The sequence below is a fragment of the Mus pahari genome, chromosome 1 (genome assembly GCF_900095145.1).
Source record: "Mus pahari chromosome 1, PAHARI_EIJ_v1.1, whole genome shotgun sequence".
NCBI classification, from domain to species: domain Eukaryota; kingdom Metazoa; phylum Chordata; class Mammalia; order Rodentia; family Muridae; genus Mus; species Mus pahari.
In genome coordinates, this window is record NC_034590.1 from 82936836 (window position 1) to 82944984 (window position 8149).

General features: G+C 47.6%; 1 long non-coding RNA gene across 1 annotated transcript in view; it reads right to left on the reverse strand.

Annotated features, from left to right (window-relative positions):
- Positions 1 to 3805, reverse strand: part of LOC110316330 — a 38913-nt gene extending 35108 nt beyond the window's left edge. The window contains exons 1-2 of the long non-coding RNA XR_002380265.1: positions 3779 to 3805; positions 2675 to 2770 (exon numbers count right to left, since the gene is read on the reverse strand). This is a non-coding gene — a long non-coding RNA (uncharacterized LOC110316330). The remainder of the gene's footprint in view (positions 1 to 2674; positions 2771 to 3778) is intronic.
- Between the last annotated feature and the right edge of the window lie 4344 nt (positions 3806 to 8149).

Sequence of the window (8149 nt, forward strand, 5' to 3'; positions counted from 1 at the left end):
AGGAGAAGGAGAAGGAGAAGGAGAAGGAGAAGGAGAAGGAGAAGGAGAAGAAGAAGAAGAAGAAGAAGAAGAAATTTGATCCTTAGATTCTGACAAACTGTCCTGCGGGTTGGACTCGCCTCCACCCTAGCACTCCAGCACCCCAGTATCCACTGTTAGTCACTCAAGGTAAGTTTTTATGACACTCAGGACTTTAGTCACTTGCTGAGCTCCATTCTCAGACAGGAGACTTGATGCACCCCTCCCATTTTCTTCCACTCCCATTAAGGCAAGAGTCTATCCACTACTATGACCTCCATATGGCCTTGGGTCTTTCTCATGTGACAAAGAGTGGATGCAGCATTAATTTTCTCTGGGCTGGTCCCTGGTCATGCCTGGGGCTCAGCTGGCTGGGAATTATGGGGATTTAGCTAACTGGCCAAGCCGGAGGGCTCGTTCCTTCTGTGGGTTGGAGTGCGAAGGAAGGTTTGGGATGACCACTGGATCCTAGAGAGCTGTTAAGTGCCAACCATAGCAATCTTATTCCTGGCTCGCCTCTGGAGAATTGGTTATTCTTTCTTTTAAAAAGGTTTATTTGGTTTTATTTTGTATGTAAGAGTGTTTTTGCCTGCCTGCATGTCTGTATACCACTTGCATGTCTGGTGCCCACAGAAGTCAAAATAAAGCGGTAGAGTCCCAGGCACTGGAATTACAAACCAGTTATGAGCTGCTGAGGGGATGACAGGAGTGGAACCAGGGTCTTCTGAAGGAGCAGCAAGTACTCTTAACAGCTGAGCTTCCTTTCCAGCCCCCAGGTTTTTTGTTTTGCATTTTTTAAAATCTCCACTTAAAATTACTTAAAACTGAATTTTAATTTAATTCTGTGTGTACACGTGTATGATACCCACACATACACACACACACACACACACACACACGCACGCCCATGGCCCCGTGTGCATGCATCAGCCAGAAGCTGACACTGAGTGTGTTGCTCTATCACTCTGCTGTAATCCCTTGAGACAGGGTCTCTCACTGAATTTGGAGAAGCCCTAGAGCAAGCTGGCTAGTGAGGCCAGTGTAATTGGTGAGTTTTAGACTCAAGTAAGACCTTGCTTCAATGAATAATATGGAATACTATTGAGGAAGACTCCCAACATCAGCTCTGGGCCTCCACATACAGGTACATACATGGATGTGTGTTTACATCCAAACACACATGTGTACCCCCTCCAAACACACATTTACACGTGCACACAGGAAAAAAAAAAGAGTAAAATGGTAAAGATTTGAGTTCCCAGTATGACAGAGGAGGTCAAAGGTGGCAATAAGGACAAAATAGCCCAAAAGTGACAATGTGTAAACTCTATAAAGACAGATGGGACTTGTGTGCTTCTCAGGATAGGCAAAGGTAGGGCAGGCCTGCAACTGGAGGGGTCTTTGGGTACAGACACTTGCTGAGCCAGCCTCCTTTCCAGCTTGTCCCTCCTACAGCCTGGTGGGTGCCCCGCATAAGACATGTTCTTTCTTGCTGCCATGACTCTCTGCCCTCATCCCTGCTCTCCTTATCAGCCTGCCCACTGCCCCCTGCCCCCTGCCCCCTGCCCCCTGCCCCCTGCCCCCTGCCCCCTGCCCCCTGCTGGTCTGTAGCTGAGTGTCCATTTCCAGCTTCTTCTCCCCAACAAAGCCCAGGCTTCCCACTGGGGGCCCCCACATCTCTAGCCAAGGACCTCCCTGGAGCAGTGGCTGTAATTATTTTGCTCGCCTTTTCCCTAGTAATCCTGAGCTCCCTGGGGGCAGGGACCATGCTCTACTCATGTCTTCACCTTCCATATGGGTCCTGACATAGAAGCTGTGTTCAAAAAGTCAAGTGAATGAATTAAAAGAATTGTTTCCCCGTGGATTCAAATGAAGAGGCAATTGCAGTCACTTGCATCATGCAATCTTCATTGTGCCGACTTGAAAAACACTTTTTCTTCTCCTCCCACGACCAGTGTGACTCATCCCTAGGGCAGATAACACAGCTAGAAACTTCACTTTCTCAAATCTTTTCAAAAATCTGCTTTTTTTGAACATTCTCCTCCCAAGACAAAAACACAAGGAGGGTTTTGGAATCTCTCAACTTGGCAGTTGACTGACAGAGTGCTAAAAGATGTTTGGAGCTTCATCTCTGCAGAGCATCCAAAAAAGAACAGGCAGGCGAGCCACCGAGCAAGTCGTTCATCTTGGCTCCACTCATAGCTCTCTCAGGCCTTAGCGCCACTTCTCATTCAACAGCCACAGCATCTCCAGCGTTCCTGGAAGGCAAGGAGACTGAAGACCAAGAAAAGCACAAACCAGTGAAAGCTGACCTGGAGCTTAGGTCTGTCTGAGCCAGAATGGAGCTGTAGCAATGTTACCCTGCTTGTTCTGGGGTGAACAGAAGACAAGCCCACCAAAACTGGGTGCCGATCCTTTGCATACATGTGATCTATGCACGTGTTCCTGCCTATGGGGTGTGTACTGTGTGTTCAATTGCATGTACACATGTGTTTACCTACTTGGGGAGGTCAGAGGTCAATGACAAATATCTTTAATTGTTCTCCACTTGATTAATCGTCAGCACTTTGGAGGTTTAACATATTTTTTTTTTTTTACCTTTTTAAAGAGTTTTTTTTTTTTTTTTTAAATGTCTATGAGTGTTTTGCTTGCCTACCTGGTGCCCTGGGAGAACAGAAGAGGGAGTCAGACCCATGGGGTTAGAGCTGCAGTTCTGGAAGGATGTAGGTGCTAGAAATGGAATCCAGGTTCTCTGCAAGATAAGGAGGCACTCTCATCCTCAAAGCCATCTCCAGCCCCATCATTTTGGGTCCTGGAGACAGGGTCTCATAGAGCCCAGAGTGACCCTGCTGTTTCTGTCTCCCACATGGTGACTTATAGGCACTCACCACCACACCTAGATTTCCATCTTATTTTTTTAAAACAGTCTTCTATTGAGTTTGCCACTCACAGATTCAGCTAGATTGACTGGCCAATTAGCTCTGAAATTGCCTGATTCCACCCTTAACACCCCCATTGCTGGGATTTTATATATATGTACCACATGCAGCTTTGAGATGGATTCTGGGATCTGAATCCAGGTTCTCTTGCATGTGTGTCACACTCTACTCACTGAGCCACCTCCCAGCCTTGAACACCCATCCTTGACAAGACAACGTGTGGGCAAGGACAGCATCCCTGGGCAAACACGGTATTCTCGTTTCTGGTTTGTTGCTGTGACAAAACACTGACTAAAAGCAGCTTAGGGAGGGGAAAGGGATTGTTTGGCTTATGGGTCACAGTTCATCACTGAGGGAAGTCAGGGCAGAAACTCAAGGTAGGAAGCTGGAGGCAGGAGGTAAAGCAAAGAAGACAGAGAAGCGCTGCCTACTGGTTTCCCTGTGTCTTTCCCTGTTTCCTTTCTTACACAACCTAGGACCATTTGCCAAGGGGTGATACTGCCCACAGTGGGCTGGGCCCTCCCACATCAATAGTTAATCATGAAAATGCCCGCAGACATGTCAATGTGATAGAGGCAATCCCTCAACTGAAGTCCCCTCTTCTCAGGTGATGCTAGTGCATGTCAAGGTGACAAAAACTCACCAGCACACACAGTTTTCAGTGAGGGTTATGATGAACACCTGCCCCAGCCACCAACCTACTCTTTCCCATGTCCCTCTCTGTACCTTGACTGCAGTGCCAGGAGCTTTTTCTCCTGTCCACCCCCACACAAGGACATAAAAGCCCCTTTCTCCTAGCTTGCCGCTTAATTACAACTTACTGCTCCTTGTCCCAGCACTGTCATGGCAACAAGTAGCATTGGTACGAGAGTCAAAAGCGAGAAAGGTTGCCTGGCAACAGAGTAGTAGGATGAATTCGGTGATCCCAGAGGCCCAAGTTCTAGCTTGGGACACAGTAGATAAAAACCTAGCTCCTCTGCACTTTGATTAGCCTTGGGGATTGTGTTGTTATTTGTGAAACAAAGGCAGGAACAACGTTGGTCTGAGAGGAGTTCTGTAAAGAGCAGCTCATTCCACACATTCTGGGTCGCTGTTGTTGGAAGAGAAAATCGCACGTGTGGACTAATCAAAAAGGAAACCAATGTCAAAGACAGGTTACTTTCTGAAGACTGCGCTGCAGGAGTGTTTGTCGCTTTGGTGCCATCTCTTTGTTAGGGTCTCCTTCCTGCAGTCTCTTGGATACTGTCTCCTGGGAGGATCATCAAGTGTGTCAGTTATAATTCAAATGTAGATGTTGTTCAGCCAATCAACTTTATCTCTAGGAATCTTTGATATGGAAATACATGAAAATGTTTTCAAGCAGAAAACCGAATGTGAACCCAAGAGGACATTGAAGAGGGGACACAGCGCGTCAAGCAGTGGGACCTGTGGGATGCTGTGCAGTTTGAGAGGAGTCATTTGTCCAGTAATTGCTGTTCTTGTTTGTTTGTTTGTTTGTTTGTTTGTTTTTGAGACAAGTCCCCATGTAGCTGGGGTCTGGCTTCAGGTTTGCTATGTAGCCAAGTATGACCTTAAACTTCTGATCTTCCTGCTTCTACCTCCCGAGGGCTGGGAGTCTAAGCACGTATCACCATCCTCAGTTTAATTCTGTGCTGAGGATCAAACCCAGGTCCTGTGCACCCTAGGCAGGTCCTATACCAACTGTGTCACATCCTCAGCACTTAGGAACTGGGGCCACTGAATATTACGTGCTGCTAATTGTTCACCGTGGTCCCTTAAAGCCCTGTGAGAAGGTCATGCCCTTTGTAACAGCAAGATACTAGAAAACAAAATGGCCAGTGTTTGAAATTAAAGTAGCACTCTGTAGGGGTAAGAAGATAGCAACAGGGAAGGGGTTTCTAAAATGAGATGTGTAGCAAATGAAGACAAATCACAGGCAGACACACCCTTTCCAAAGATGTACCTACAAACGCATCTCAAAATGCCTGGGGGAATTTGTCTCAGAGTATAAACAGTCACTTCTTGTTGCTTCCAGTGCTTAAATATCCTTAAATTTTGTGTATTCCATTCCACCCACCTGAAAAGCCAGCCAGGGCCAGATAAACACCATTACCTCGCTAGCATACAGCAGTAGGCCTCACATTACTCCCCATCTCTATCGCAACATTGTCTCTATCGAAGCATTGACATTTTTAATCAGTTGCTTATGTGTTTCACACTCAGCCTCCCCGGTGGACTACTTACAGCTCTAGGGTTTCAGAATTATCTTTTTATTGCTTACTCCAGGATCTCCCCAGCATCCCTAGGACAGTCATTAAAATGAGAGGTTGAAACCTTGATGGAACAAGCCGAAGTCACCCTAGCTGCCGTGGGCTCACATCCACTCATGTTGAGCAAGCATGCTCTCAGGGACAGTCGGTTAGGAAGAAGCTGGGTGGAAACTGCCTGACTATAATCCAAACAAACAAGTCGGGATGTTGGCATGACATTCACAATCTGGGCAGCAGGTGGCGTACGTGACCTAAATTTCTTAGGCCATTCACAGAGAGAAGGATGTAAGGAAACCAGCAAAGTGGAGAATGTCATTCTCAGGTGTCCGGTCTCCAGGCAGATGCTCCGTCCTCCACCCCAGGATGTGAGCCTAGCTTCTGCCTTCCACCCTTTGCTCTCACCTTCTCCAGCTCATCCATGCTCCCTCTGAAACCACACTTTTCTCATGGAGCACCAGCGATCTCATCCCACCAGTGACAATGGGTATCCCTAAAACTGATCAGAGCAGAGGCTAGCCCAGGACTCAGTTCCAAGTTGTGTGTGCTGGTTGGTCCCCTCTACCCTTTGTCAAGCCAGGACCACTTAGGAAGAGGGTCATCATCCAAGGCTTGAGATGTTGCTCGGCTATAAGACTCCTTGCCTAGCATGCACAAAAACTGAGGCTCCATTCCCATAAACTCATAAGCCAGGCACGGTGGCTGTCTTCGTCAGCTTCCTGATGCTGTGATTCAAAGCGTGGCCAAAAGCAACTAGGGAAGGGAAGGTTTGCTTGCCTTATACTTCTGCATCATAGTCCAAGGACGTCAGGGCAGGCATTTGAGTGGGAACTTGAAGGCAGGAAGCAAAGCAGAGGCCACGGAGATATGCTACTTACTGCCTTGCTCTCCATGGCTTGCTCAGTCCATGTTCTCACATAACTCAGAGTCACCTGCCTGGGAGTGGCATTTCATACAGTGGCCTGGACACTTCCACGTTAATCATTAATCAAGAAAACGCCACACAGACTTACCTGCAGGGTAATCTGGTAGAAACATTTTTTTTCAGCTGAAGTTCCCTCTTCCAAGATGACCCTGGCTTGTGTCAGGACAGTGACACATATCTGTAATCCCACAACCTGGAGGTAGAAACAGGAAGATTTAAAGTTCAAGGTCATTCTCAACTATATTATGAATTTGAGGCCGGCTTGGGCTACGGGAGACCCTGTCTAAAGAAAATTAATAATAAGCCTTAGGTCCTTAATGACCGGAACTAGAGCTCTGCTGGTAGTGTGTGGGGCCAGGAACTGGCATAGAAGTGTGGGAGGACAGAAGAGAGAAGTCATGAAAGAGTGCTGCCAGCAGGGGGAGGGGCAGGAGAGGAGGAACTCTGGCTAAACCATCCTTGTGAGACTGAGATTAGCAGTGTGGAAAGCAGAGATTAGTATAAGGAAGACCATAAATCTGTTGCTCTGGTCTCCAGCGCATGGGCAGGAGTAACAGTGGACTGCAAGAGGACGCTGCATGGGAGACATAGGCGCAGCAAGATCAACTCAGAGGCTCTGGAGCAAGCAGTTCCAGAGGGTCAGTTGTAAGGCTCGGAGGCGGCGGGGTCTTGTGTGTCAGGGTTTCCATCAAGGGTACAGAGGGAGGGGTTCCTGGAAATGACAGACTGCAAGGGATGCAAAGGTTCAGATGGCTGATGTCTGAGTTTGCGGCTATTTTAAACAAGCCTGAGTAACACAGAAGATTCTGCAGCTACTCTCTCTTGGAGAAGGGTGGGTATCCGGTCTCGTAGCTGCAGATGGGAAACCTGCTATCCTCTGCTTCTCTGGAACTAGCAGGCAAGACAGACGGACCTGAAATAGCCTTGGGGGCTGGCAAGACAGCATAGCTGGTAAGGGTGCCTGCCCTGCAGGCCCAGTGATGCTGTACAGGCCCGATGGCGTGAGCTCAAACCCTGGATCTCACAGCGGAAGGAGAGACCCTGCTCCTAAAAGTTGTCTGGGCCCATACCCTCACAAATGTGCACAGTAATGGTAATTTAATTTAATTTTTGCAAAAAGAAGACTGTCTTCGAACCCTGAGCACACACAATCCAGGCTAGTAAAGGTCAGCCCTCTAAAGTGAGTCCATCACACAGAGACACGTTCAAGGCATTACATCTTTAGAAATGACGTCTTTCGGCTTCCCTACCTCGGGAGTCAGAGTTGGATTGCTTTTTTTCCTACTTTGCCTGCCTTCCAGATTCTCACAGATTCACAGTGAGCACACACTTTGAGACTCTGCCTCCCCCCTCCTCTGCATGGCACACCGAGTATTTTCCACATTGTTCTGTCTTAATCATAGCTAACCTTCAGTGGGTTTGAATACCTCTGCTCACACTTGGAAGGCTTTTTTTTTTTTTTGCATGAATGTATGAATGTCTAACCTGATGCATTCGCACACACATAAATTACACAGATATGCACACCTGTCTGTGTCACGGATTAGCCTCAGCACCCCCAAATCTGTCATCTCAAGACCTGTTGATCTCTTCTTAACCTTTTGCCTTAACAAGTAGAACAATTATCAGCAAGCTGGCTAAGACTCTACCCTTTTCTCACCCACTCAGGAAAACAACAGGCAAGCGAGTGAAAATGGTGTAATTGTAAAAAAAAAAAAAAAAAAAAAAAAAAAAAAAGATAATAATAACCTTGAATCTACTCCAATTCGTAATGAAAGCTGCTCATTTGAACCCCCCCCCCCGGCTTGGTTACTGTTCAGAAGGCAAACAGCACCCAGAAACACAGTTCACGCCCAAGGGTGGCCACCAGCAAACCCCAGAGCTGATCCTGGGGTCTGCAGGCTACCTGGGGAAGGCAGACACCTGAAGCAGTGTGGTGGAAACCTGGCTAGGGGCACACGTCTCAGCAGGAAGTGGTACCTGCCTCTTGATGGAGGCTG